This window comes from Coturnix japonica, chromosome 1 (assembly GCF_001577835.2).
Source record: "Coturnix japonica isolate 7356 chromosome 1, Coturnix japonica 2.1, whole genome shotgun sequence".
Taxonomy (NCBI): domain Eukaryota; kingdom Metazoa; phylum Chordata; class Aves; order Galliformes; family Phasianidae; genus Coturnix; species Coturnix japonica.
The window spans coordinates 32,882,473-32,895,325 of NC_029516.1; the positions used below are offsets into that span (position 1 = coordinate 32,882,473).

General features: G+C 38.5%; 1 protein-coding gene and 1 long non-coding RNA gene across 2 annotated transcripts in view; one reads left to right on the plus strand and one right to left on the minus strand.

Moving 5' to 3' along the window:
* The window catches only part of LGR5 (leucine rich repeat containing G protein-coupled receptor 5), a 79,013-nt gene that overhangs the window by 12,915 nt on the left and 53,245 nt on the right, over window positions 1-12,853 (plus strand). The gene's annotated exons all lie outside the window — the stretch shown is intronic.
* On the minus strand, window positions 7,012-10,447 carry LOC107310343. Its single transcript, XR_001553564.2, has 3 exons — window positions 10,289-10,447; window positions 9,093-9,243; window positions 7,012-7,942 (listed from the first exon to the last, which is right to left on the minus strand). It is a non-coding gene; the product is annotated as an uncharacterized LOC107310343 (long non-coding RNA).

Here is a 12,853-nt window from a genome sequence, read left to right on the forward strand (position 1 = left end):
ATTTTTCTTCTGAAAACTGCAGTGGCCAGTGCATAGCTTGTGAAAGAAAGCTGGCAGGGTTGTATTCTTTGATTCCTAATTAACACCTTCAGTCTCAAAAGAGAACTAACAGAAATACCATAAAATGTTGCAGCTGCATTGTTATTCCGCTTGGTTGGTTTGTTAAAAGTCGGCTGGGCATTGGCAGCTGCAATAAAGGAATAGCTCAATGGATGTTTTGTATTGTGCCCACTGAAGTGAAAGAAGGCAACCATTTTATTTTCAAATGGGCAGCTGCATAGTGATGTTTAAATGGAGCTAAATGTGAGATTTACTGTTAATTTATAGTAATTGGTTATAAATAAAGTAGCGGTATAGCTTGGCTTTCATGTGTTAAAGCCGTAGAACACAAGTTGAAGGGAAACTAGTTATGAAAGGCAAAAAGTGAATCGTAAGATTCTTGAATGGTAGGAAGTGCTGCTTAAAGCAATTACTTAGAAGGAGTAACATCCAGTTTTGCAATGTAATGTAGCAGGCACCTTGAAAGCATCCAGCCAAGTCATTCTTTAGGTTGTGCTATGAGAAGTAAAGGTAGACGGTGCTTTGTCCCACTATAGCGAAAACCAAAATTGAAGTGATGGGATCAGAAGTAAATGCAACTCTGCCTGCAGTGTGTAGATTTGTATTTTGGGTGGTAGAATAAAGGAAGCATTTAACTCTGGTCAGATAAATCTCACTCACATTCAAAAAATGCAATTAGGGAAATATGTAAATCTAGATGTTTCATCAAATGCTAACTGAGGGGTTACCAGTTCTTTCCGTGCACAATGACTGAACTAAAGAACTTCAGTGTCTGTGTAAGAACCATTGTCCCAGCCTCAGGGCCTGTTGGAAACAGAGTCCAGACCGGCCGTGGGAAATACCTACATATTTGACACAGGCCCCATTTCTGAGAGAAAAGGGGGTGGAATAGAAAGTATGGAGATTTTACTGTTGCATTCTAATCAGCCATGATCTGCCTAATTTGCTTTGATCGGGAAGATAAACTAATTTTCCTATAGGCTGGATAAAAGTAATTAGCAATCCAATGCTTTCATGCTTTTGAAAAGGGTGAAGAAAGGAAGAGCAGAAATTGTAATGGTGGGAGCAAAGTACATCTTTTCGGCTCATTTGAAAGCATTGTTCCTTGAAAATAGGATGGTGCCATAAGAGAGAGGCCCTGATTAAGGTGGTTTTGTGGGCCAGGGTATCATTGTACACTGTGATCTGTAACGCTGTGCAGCTAATAGTTTCTGAAGATCAGTTTAACTTGAGTTTTGGAATATTTAGATTCTGTTCTCCTTTATGGGAAAGAATTATCCCTCATAAACAGTGTGTCTGTCATTCTGTAACGATGCTGTTTGATTTCCCAAGGTATTTTGGTGTTTTTCTCCATAGTCATTGTAGAATAATTCAGTGGTTAATTAAAGGTTGGATCTGCTGCTGACATAAGACTTATAAATGAGAGTTTTTAATCCCACAAAGTGAAAGCAAAAAAGCCATAGCCTAACCCAAATTACTGGACACCTTGACTCCTGATTCATGTAGGTGGCAGCTCTGCAGGCCTAGCTGTGGCTGTCAACCCAGTGCACGCATATGGTGTGGTAGAACTCAGCTAGGTTTTCTGGAAGATGTTATTCTTCTTCTCCTTCGCTTCAACTATTCGATTTAAGAATAAATCAAGATGCCCTGAAAAGAGATTAACTTTTACTCTAAAACCATTAACATGCAATCAGCATGAAATGCCAGGGTACAGTCCTGCAGTATTAACCCAAACAGTTCTCACTCATACAATCTTACTGAAGTCCATGGGTTACAGAATCTTCCACTTTTAAGCCCTGTCTTTAAAATGAAGATTGTTCTGGAAATGCCTACTAACCAGCCTAACTAGTACTATACTAAGAAGCCTTCAAAGAATATATGTGCCTGTCACTTTGGAAGCTTACTGCCAATCAACAGTCTGACATTCTGTCTGTCTACTATTGTAAGCAGATCTCTAAATTGTCCATCACATGTGACTTAGAAGAAATTATTGAACTGCTTTGTTCAGTGCTCAGCTATCTCACTTTCACTAATGTGTCTTACAAGTGTATAGAAGGTATTTTGTGGAGGTTATTGGAGTTTAAAACACCCTTTCATTGCAGGTCCAAGATGAACCTTAGGGCCTCACCTTTACACATATACTTTTGTGCTATGTAATAATAATGCAGAGAAATATTATATAACTGTACTAAAGGAAGGTTAGGGATCACATCTTCCCCCAGGCTTCCCTGTTTTTCAGAATCGAGTAGTTCAGCAGGCAACTACAGCCAGTCTGCTTAATAATTCCATCCACCTACATCTTTATACACTGAAAGTTACATTTAAAAGTCAGATAAGCATAAGGATTCTATTTATCATTTGTGTCTCAGTTATATTGCAGTCCACAGTCATAATCAGGATTGTGGATCCACTGTGTCAGGTACAGTTAAAATACAGAGGTAGGCTCTATAAAAGCTTTTCCAGGGAAAGAAAAAAAACCAAAAACAGCTATTTGTGATGAATGGGAAACCATTTTATGGTGTGGGTAGAAAAAAATGGGGCATATGTTCTGTCTCAAAGACGCTCCTATTAAAAAAAATAATATCCTTTAAAGACTGAGTTTGGAAAATTAATTTCCCCTGCCAGCAAGATGTACTGAATAGTGTTTGTGAGGGGGGGGAAAAAAAGTATATTTCTGTATGATGTCATTCATACACTGGTTGACTTTTTATCTCTACAAAATGTTGGCATTGTAAACATCTGCAGTACTTGTATCCTGACCCATGTGATGTCAGCCGCAAAAGCTATGTTAGTTTGAATGTGAGAACATGGTCACAACAATAAAAATTGATGGAAGAATTGCAACAAAATGTGGATTCTTTCATTGAAGCACTACTGGCCCTTCCAGGAGAAGAGGTAGCAATTGTGTCTCAGAACTTTAAATTACATCACATTTTCTGTACAGTGGAAGTTAGAATGCAGATACCTACAGCTCTTTATCCACAAATCAGAGGAAGGATGAGGTTGCCTTTTCCCTTTTTCTGAGCTGCACAGATGTTAGCTTCCTCAGCCGTGGGCCTATTTGGAATAAAAACTGTGAGGAAATAAAAGGATCTGTGACTCCTACAAGAGGAAAACACTGGCCTTTGTTCTGAAAGTCATCCTTCTCCCATTAAAAAGCCAAGTTTTTTTTAAATAACATTCTCATGGCAGTCTGGAAATCCAGCTCTTGTAGTGGTACAGGCAAAGTTTTACAAGGAACACTTTACTCTTCTGTGATACCACTCATTTCTAATCCCAAAGGATTCAATGTGCATTTGGAATAACATCTACACAGATTTTTTCAGAAAGAGGTGTGAACTCTGCCTGTGTTCTGACCACCTGGAAGCCATCAGCAAAACACTGTATCTAACCTTACCTGGCAGGACAGTGTGAATCCCAGTCTCAGAATTCAGTGCAGTTGCCAAAGCATAAGTAACTATAGCACTTAATTTGCCTTAGGGTATTCTGCCTGATCTTCAACTGTGTCTTCAATAGGTAGTGGGTCTTGCTGTAGATCGTAATGTTCTGTTTGCCAGGCCATCATGGATATCTCACATAACTTAGACTATTTCAGATGGCTCTATATTTAGCCAACTAGATTGTTTCTCTGTTCTTTAGTGCAGTATTTAGCTGCTCACACATACTTAACTCATGCAAGTTAAGGTACTTCGGGTTGTCTGACATATCCCCATTGGGTAAAAAAGAAATAATCTGTGCAGGAAGCACATCCCCTATGGTGTGGAAAGTATTTGGAAGACAGACAGGATACCCTAAGGCACCTCACAGAGGAGCCCAGAGATAAAAATCTGTCCCAGTTTACATTCAGTCAGCCAAGAGACCAGTGGCATAGTTCCTCCAGAAATCTTCAAGATACCTTATTGTGATATTATTAACACAGTAACCTGGAGTATGGAGAGGTGCAATTTTTGTTTTGGAAAAACTCTGCTGCTTAGGCGGTGTGGCACACGTCAGGTTAGTTTTGCAGTAAGTTGGGCTGAGCATGGATGATCTGCTCAGCCACATTCATGCTGCAGCTCATACTTAAAAGTATGAAGTCTCTTCAGCTGATAGCAAAAAAAGTGGGGGGCACTTGTCTGCATAGGTTGATAATAAGGTAAACAAAAGAAGATCATATAAGAACTGGCCTTCAGGTATAGTTCATGTAGATGTAAATTTGATTTTACATGCATATGTAAATTTGATTATGATTTTCCCTTATCAGAGAGTGATGATCTCTGTGTATCCTTGTAAGGGCTGTCCACCGAATTCCACTGATTTCTAGTTTGAGTATTCTTGTCACTCACAGTAAATGATCCATTATGGTGAAAAAGTCTATTTGTTCAGGTGCTGAGATCTATCTGGACCAGAAGAAACTTGGCAGGGATGTGTTTTCTCTTTTGTTTTTTAATTTAATATTAAGCAATCTGCCTAGCATTATGTCATTGGCCAATTTTGTTTCTGTTTTTCTTATTTTCTGTGATGCAAAAATATTTTATCTTGATTATTTTAATAGTAATAATAATTAGATGCTTTGTACCATTCAGACTGGAATCACTTACTGGTTGCAAAATGCAAAAAATAAAAAAAAAAATAAAAATCAGAAATGATATAACACCAACATTAATAGGTCATACAACAGCTTAAATAGAAGTGTGTGTGTTATTAAACTTTGCAAATGCATAAAGCTTTTATTAAATATTAGGAAGTAAAAATGTTGAGCTACAATTATTACAGAGTTCTATCTTTACTTTTACTTTAAACAAACAAAAAATCTTCTGATTAAGGGAAAAGTTAAACTGTTGCATTAGATGAAGCAAATCAGGTTGTGCTTTAATCTGTTTCATTGTTGAATTAGAAGAAACATACCTTCCACTCTTAAAATAGTAATGTAATTGTAAAGTTGTCAGTGTGGGGTTACTATTTGAACTGATTACACTTGATAAAAATAACAAGCCATGACAAATAGAGGGGCTAGGTTTCAGTAATTCACTAAAGAATGTCTCTACCAAGTCTTTGTGGCAAAATGTCTTGTTTGCAGGACAAATGCAGAGTTGAAATAACAACCCATGAATACCACTGGTGAAATGGCTATGTACACAAGGTGAATGCTAAAGTTTTCCCTTCTGAATGGACCTTTTAATCCAGGCATTATCTAGGCTCTGAAAAAGTCTTCAGTGGCCTTATGTACAGATTAATGGGAAAAGCTGAGACTCAGAGTTGGGCTATTTGCAGAAACAGTTTTCAAGATTTACTGATGGTTGACAAATGCCATTTAAGCTTTCAAAGCCATCAATATGCTATTGAAAGGGATTTAGAGGGAAATCTTCCCACTATAGAAGACGAGGACTTTGAAGGATCTCGGTGGAAGGCCTTGGTCTCCCCACCCCTCCAAACCTTTCACTGCCTTCCTTCAGCATATAGAGCCTGAAACGCGTGGCTATGGGAAAGGGGGGGAAGGTCCCTTTCAAGGGCGTTTGTATATAACCAAATGTGCCAATCTGCTTTTGTTCAGCCATGAGAACTGAATAGGAGTGTTTCTAGAAAAAGTCTCTTGTGCTCACGGTTAGCTTTTCAATAGGCTTTCTGCTAATAGATTTTTAATATGTGAGCTGCAAATGGTGAAATACAAGTTTGAAAATTTTATTGAATTGAAAATTCCCCAGAAAAGACTGTCTGCTATATAGCATTGGCTATTGATGGTAGCATTGGCTACCATTTCACCATTTCCTTCTCTAATGCTGACTTTTAAATAAAAGTATCCTCATACATTATACATGTGACAAGACAAATCATCAGAGCTTTGATTTTAATTACTTAAAATAATGCCCTGTCTTCTTTTTCCACAGACATTTTAAAACACATTTCTATGTCTGTTCTTTTCTCTGGTTATTTAAAAGCTCATTTACAAACCACATGTCTTTATTAAAAAATGTTCATTATGGGACCAGGTTAGTAAGGAAAAAAAAAGTAAAAAAAGACCTTTGGCTACCATGTTTTTGTTAAAGGGGTTTTAATTTAAGATCTGAATAGTGTGAAGTCTTGGGTTGTTGTTTTTCATGCATTGTGCTGGATCCTCGGGATGAAAATTCTGAAGATTCTGAAAACTGCGAATAACTTAATAAAGCTACAAAAGAAAAAAGAACTTGCCAGAGCCTGTGGTCCTCTTAATAGCAATGGTGTTAATGCATGTAGAGCCATGCACTGCCATCATCTTCAGTCTACTGCAAGTGTGTGAAAGTGTTGCCATCCAAATACCAAAACCATGACTGAGAGGGGAATCCCTCACCTAGCAAGTCTTTGCACCAGCCTGTGGGCTGGGGTAGTCTCTTTGTGTACCAGGTCTGTGGGACACAGACCTGTCTGCACCAGTCCAAGTCCCACCAACCCTAAACACTCATTGGAGAGAAGGCCAGGCTGACTGGGTTCGAGAGAATGCGGGCAATAGGATAGCATCTGTGTTTCAAGATCTGCTTCTGCTTTGCAAATGCTTTGATTTTATTGCTGTCCTATATTTCATTACCACCTGTGTCATCCTCAAGCTGGCATCCTTTTTCTCACCGTGTAAGGAAGAGTTGCTGCCACTTAGGAGATAGGCAGTGTTGTCGTCACTTGTGCAATTTGGCCATCAGAGGGTAAATTAAGCCTTGAGAACATCTCCCAGAGCGTCATAGAGGCTGAGCCTTTAGTTCCAAAATGTTAATTCTTCACACATAAAAGACTATCACAGTGTAGATCATTGTGAGTGGACTTTCTGTGCTCCTGGTAGAGCTGACGGGAAAGCTGAACCTTACATGAGACAAAAGTCAAGCAAAGGCTTGTGAGGAGAAGGAAAGGAAAGGCAACCAGAACCAAAAGATTGCTTTGGAAATAGATGAAGAATTAAAATATAAGTACCCAAATATCTGAAGCAGCCATTACAAGGAGAATAAATAAATGAAGGAGATAAAGACTTTATTGGTGAACAGTATGGAAGTAAAATAAACTGAGATAAACCACATCCTTACATTTTCTGAATCCTCATACTTGGAGAAAACAATAATATTGATTTTCAGCAGCTATTACTGTACCTGTCTCTGCTTACCATTCCATCTTTAATTCAACAGATTTTAGGCATGATAAAATAAAAGGGCTAGAAAAAGAAATGTAAAAAAGGAAAGAAAAGAGAAAAAGGTAGCAATCTTCCCAGTGAACTCAGCAGTGCTCCTATCACTACTCCAGTCAGAGATGTGCTGTTGCATTACTTCCATGACAATGCAGTACTGCCTGTTGATAGAAGCTGGCACGAGGCACTGCAGGAAGATGTCCTGCTCTCATGAGTGTCAGTGGGAGCTCTGCTCCCAGCATCAGTGGAGCCAGGTGTTTGCCCCCAGGCTCTGCTGCAGTGCTGACATTGATTTGCTGTGCTGTAAGTTGTAAGTCATGTAAATAATAGGACAACTGATTCTTTACAGCATTTTTGTGGCATTTGGAATTGCTGGAAAAAAGAACTGAGATCTTGGAAAGTTCATTTTGTGTTCAGAAAAAAAGCAGGACAGGTGCAGTATAGGGAACACACTTATGTCATATACACACCTGTGTGCTTATATATGGCTTTGCTGTCAGCTGCTGCTAGCAAACTCTTGCTGGTTTACATTTGTTAAAGGTTTGTTTTGCTTATTGATGTCTTATAATATTGCTTTGTGTTATCTTCAGGAAGACCCCAGACTGGTATTTGATACTTGAAACTAAGACATAGCGGTGGCTGTGGCTGAACAGTGCCCATTATCCTGAAGAGATTTGCTGCAGATCATTGTAACAATCACAAGAAGTGGTGGGTCACTGGCCTTGAAATGAGGTTGCCAAACAGTAGATTGTATAAACACTGCAAATAAAAGGAAGGAAACAGGAATCATTTAGTCTGAATCACAGTCTGCTAGCTCCACTCAAACTAGGTGTTAGTCCAGCTGATCTCAGTAGAAAGAGTTGTGAAGTATTTTGCCTGCATCCATTTTGCATGTACAGCTCTGGCACTTGTTGTGGTGTGGAACTTTTGGTGTTCGGTTTGCTAGTGACAAATCTGACAGTTCTGTCATTGCACAGAGCTCTGCGGAAGGTGTTGTAAGAGGCTGTCAGACAGCCAGGAGAATGTTCTGTTAGAAAGGGAAAATGTGTGCATAAAAAATGCACGGCTTTGTATACTGGAAGAATATTGAGAGTATTTACATCCAAGGTATAAGACCACCCCTAAGCCAACATGGTCAAATGAGAAAATGTTCCGCTTCAGCTCCCTCATTTGTTTCTCCTCTGCACTTTTTCTTGTGGTGGCATGAGCAGCAATGCAATGAACCAGATCAGAGAATTGATTTGCGTTAAAAGTGTTTATTTCCCTGCTGGATTTGTTTTAATCTAGATCAGATGCAACTTTGATTCAAAAACGTTCTTAAAAGGAAAGGGCAGCGATGGGATGGGAAGAGATCAGGAGTGATTATTCTGGTAAGAAAGTCAACTGAAAGAGTGGGATGTGATTATTCTGGTAAGAAAGTCAAATGAAAGAGTGTGCAGGTAATATGGCACCCACTGGATTGTCCACACAATAAAGAGAAGCTTCTGTAAATAATTATTTCAGCTAAGCAACAGTGCAAATATAGTCATGTGAATAATTCAGACTAGTAGTTGTGATATGGCATAGCATCATTTACTCTGATGAAACTTTTAGATAACTCATCAAATACACAAATTTTAACTGAAGTATAGTAAAAGTAACAGTGCAATTAGGATGAAAGAAAACCCTTGGCATGGTTGAATATACATTTGGCTATTTCCTTTACCAAGCTAAAACCAATTAAGGAATACCAAGTTTATATCAAATACATCTGCTATTGTACCTCACAGAAAATAATGTTGTGTAGAGCCCCCTCCTTGTGAAATTAATACATCCATAGCAGTAGCCTGCTCTATCAGGAATAATTAGCCTGTTTGAGAGCACCCCCCATGATTAAAATAGCTTCCAGCTCCAGACCTAGCTCACTCACCTGTACCTGGGGCTCTCAGCACTGGATAATGTAGCATGTGTATTTCCTGCTCCAAATGCAGCACACATTTCTGGATACTCAGGCTCACAGCGAAATGCATTTGCAGTGGGTGCTGTCAGAGCTGTTTAATGGTTAAATCTTCAGACCTGTGCTATGGAATTGAGTTGGGGCAAATTAACACCAGCAGAAGTTATTTAGCATGTATCTTGTCATAAGTGAAATCAGGCTGACCCTAATTCATTTCTACTCTCAGCAACCTCACTGAAGTTGTACTGGATGTTTTGATGAAAATGAGTTTTACAATTGATTTGTATATTATGATCTATGCTGTGTGTTACACTCCTCTTGGTCAGGAGTCCAATTGGCTGTGTGGCCTATGGCCTCCTTTATGGCTTTAGACCTGTATTTTGAGTCTGTCTATATTCAGGTATCTTTTGAATTCCTTTCTGATGTTGACAAGGTGTAGTGGGCCAGTAAGTGAAGTATTATGTGCTTAGTAGACCCTCTCATATCAGTAGTTGAAAGTTAGGAATAACTTGATTGAATTCTGAGGGGTGAAGTGACAAACTGAGAATTAAAAGGAAGTTGTGCCTAATTTTTCTGAAATAAATGAATGTGTCACGTTAGGGGAAAGAAAAAAAAATCTAAATTTTGGCATTGTTGTATCAAATAGTTGTAAAAATAAGCAAAACGCAGAGTTGCAAAAAATATTATGGAACTAAGAGAGACCCCAGTACTTTTTCCTAGACTTGGTCACTTCTAACACATAACTTTTCTGAAGTTAACTGTGCTGTCCTTCATCAAAAACAAGATAAACAGTACCTGATAAACAAATAGGTAATGACAAAAAACAGAACAAACACTGTAGTAGTCTTCTTCATAAATTGCAATAAAACCTGTTGTGTATTGTCTTCAGCATTTGAACAAGATAAATAGTGTCTGCAGAACTCATATAATCTATTTGAATTAGTGCAGCACAAACAAGTAATAACTCACAAAGTAAAATCATGCTAATGCAATCTGTGGGCATGGGAGGAAGAGGAATTCTATTCAAGCCTCTTTTAATTGCTCCTGCTGGCTCCTGCGCTATAAAATATTCCTTTAGATATTTAAGCTGTAAATTATATGAGTTAAGTACAGTATATGATTGACACGTTGGAATGTTCTTGTAACTTATCCTGCTAATTATTACTTACCAGACTGAGTCTTCAATGCCAAGCGAAGAGCCATGAATCAGCTTTGAAAGTACATGGGTAATTTCACCTAGGGAGCTTTGTGAATTTGATACACAAGAAAAGCACAGCACCAGAATCGTTGTACCTAAAATAAAATGTCAGGTACTTGTCAGATTAATTCAGCACTGTGTTTGTTTGATCTGATCTTTGATCTTTACTTTCTTTTTGACCTTAATTGTTTGCTCTGCCCTGCTCCCTCTGCTGGAGTCTTGGATAAACTGAATGGCAAAATTGTTTCCTGAAAAGATTAATCATGCACGTACTGTTTGCTTTACAAATGTTCTGCAGTCTAGATTTAAGCAAGCCTTTGATGGCTGTTTATATGACAGAATTGCCTACCACATTCAGGAATAATGCATGCTGGTTAAAATGAGGTTGGTACAGAGCTGCTTTGGTGATAAACAATTTTACTTTCTATGATATTAGAGGAATCCAGTGACAGGTGTCAGGAAGTTCAGATTCTGACCACAGAGTTTCATCAGTTCTGTTAGTTTGTGTTGAATCCAGCCACGGCCTATCAACATGATTTGCCAGGATCTGTTACTCAGCATTCACCAGCAACAGAGAAGAGGTGCAAACAGAGCACTCCTGACCTTCCCTTTGATGCTTCTGTAAGTTCAAGCCCTCTATGGGATCCTTCCCATAGGTATCTATTTAAAATTGAAGAGGTTCCATCATCTTTAAGCAAAATGCACTGCTGGAAGTCATACCACTGGTGTGCAGAAGAAAGGGAAGCTAAGTGCCAAGGGTCAGAGGAAAAACTGGCCCCATACATTAGCACAAAGCTCATGGAGGGGTGCCAACACACACACTGTCACTGCAAGCTCTGTTCCGATATGATCTGGAAGATTTTTCTGAATAAAATGTTTGCTGCTTCAAATGTAAACCATGTGGTGGAAATTCACGTCTTAATCATAGTTTCACAATGGAGGTCTTCAAAGATCCACAGGTGCAATTAGCAGCTCGTTTTGAGAAGAAATGTCATACTTTAACTGCTAGAAAGTGCTAGGGCTCCTCCCTGTGCTTCCATCCATGGGTGTGTTAAACATGGAAACACATGCATACCAGTTTGCAAGTTGATTTTGGAAGACTGTGTAATCCAGAACCATCAGACTGAAAATATGGTCATGGTCTTGTGTAGCCATTTTGTGAAGCTGTTGACAGCTCATGCATCCCCATTTGGAAGAGTACTATGGGAATGCTTTGGGGCACATTGGGGATCTAATGGAAAGGGCACTGCACAAATCATTTTGGGGTTAGGTTCCTCGGTGGCATACAACTGCATTTGTCTGACAGCACATCACTTCACCATTAGATGTCTTAGTTTCCCTTCTGTAAAGCAATGATAATTATTCACCTATTTATATATGGAGACCCTTGAATGAAGAAGTACTAAGGAATATATTTTAAGAAATGGAAACTACTAGTGCGGTGTTTGCAAGATTTATCTGCTTTTAGTAACTACAGCGGATAGAGTTGTTTTTAATCTACATAAAGAAGCAATTGTGGCAACAGACAGACAGCAAGCACTTAATAGCTAGCATATTCCTCCATCAAACAGCAGAGCTGGTAAAGTGTTCTGCCAACAGTGAAACCAAGTACACTGCAGTAAAAAAGATAGGCATAGCAAGGGAAAAGAGATAGTAATTCTCACTCCTTTTCATTTTGTATTGAATCACTACTTATATGATAGTGTCCAATTTAGCTGTAAATGGATTAAGGAAATGGCCTAACTTTAGAAGCTGTTCTCAGCTGGTAGGAACTTGATATATTCAGTCTATTGTCAGTATTTTTATGTGAGTGCTTTCTCTTTCAAAGATTGCCATAAAAACAATTATTAATACATCTTGTTGGGGCAAGGCGGGCCTAGAGAAAAGCATAACTAGCAATCATAATAGTAAGGCTTGACCATTTTTTAAAAATTAAACTGCAGCTGTTAAAAAATTATAGACTACAAAATTCATTGTCTTTCATCCTGGATTATTATATTAGCCCTGTGATGGGTAGAGAAGTTTGTACCACTTAGTATAATAGAAGTGTAACCTAGTAATAGATGAATAGGTTGGTGGGAGCCAATAGAAACCTCGCCTATGTCCGAAGATGGATTTTTGTTCTCCTTTAAAGAGCAGAAGAACAATGTGTAAAACTGATTCCAAGGTGAATAGTCCCTGAAACATCTCTTGTAATAATAGCTAATAACAGGTTAGTAACTTGGCCTCCAGACCCTACTGTTATATGTTAACAACTAGTTCACTTAACTTGTTTTACTGGCTTTGGAGAGTTTACTGTGAACTACTCACTTTAAGATGATAACTCCATATTTTTTTCCAGCTTATGTATGTGTGGACAACAAAACTGGGTGGGGGAAAAGACCTGTGTATTTACCCTTCTGAGCTCTGTTTTGCAAATGCTCGTAGTTTGTTCATAGCATCACCAAGAAAAGAAAAAAAAAATAAAAGAAAAAGATGTGGGTTGCAGATTGCACTATTTTCTGTTCTTCAAAAAAATAATCTGCTGCAGAATCAC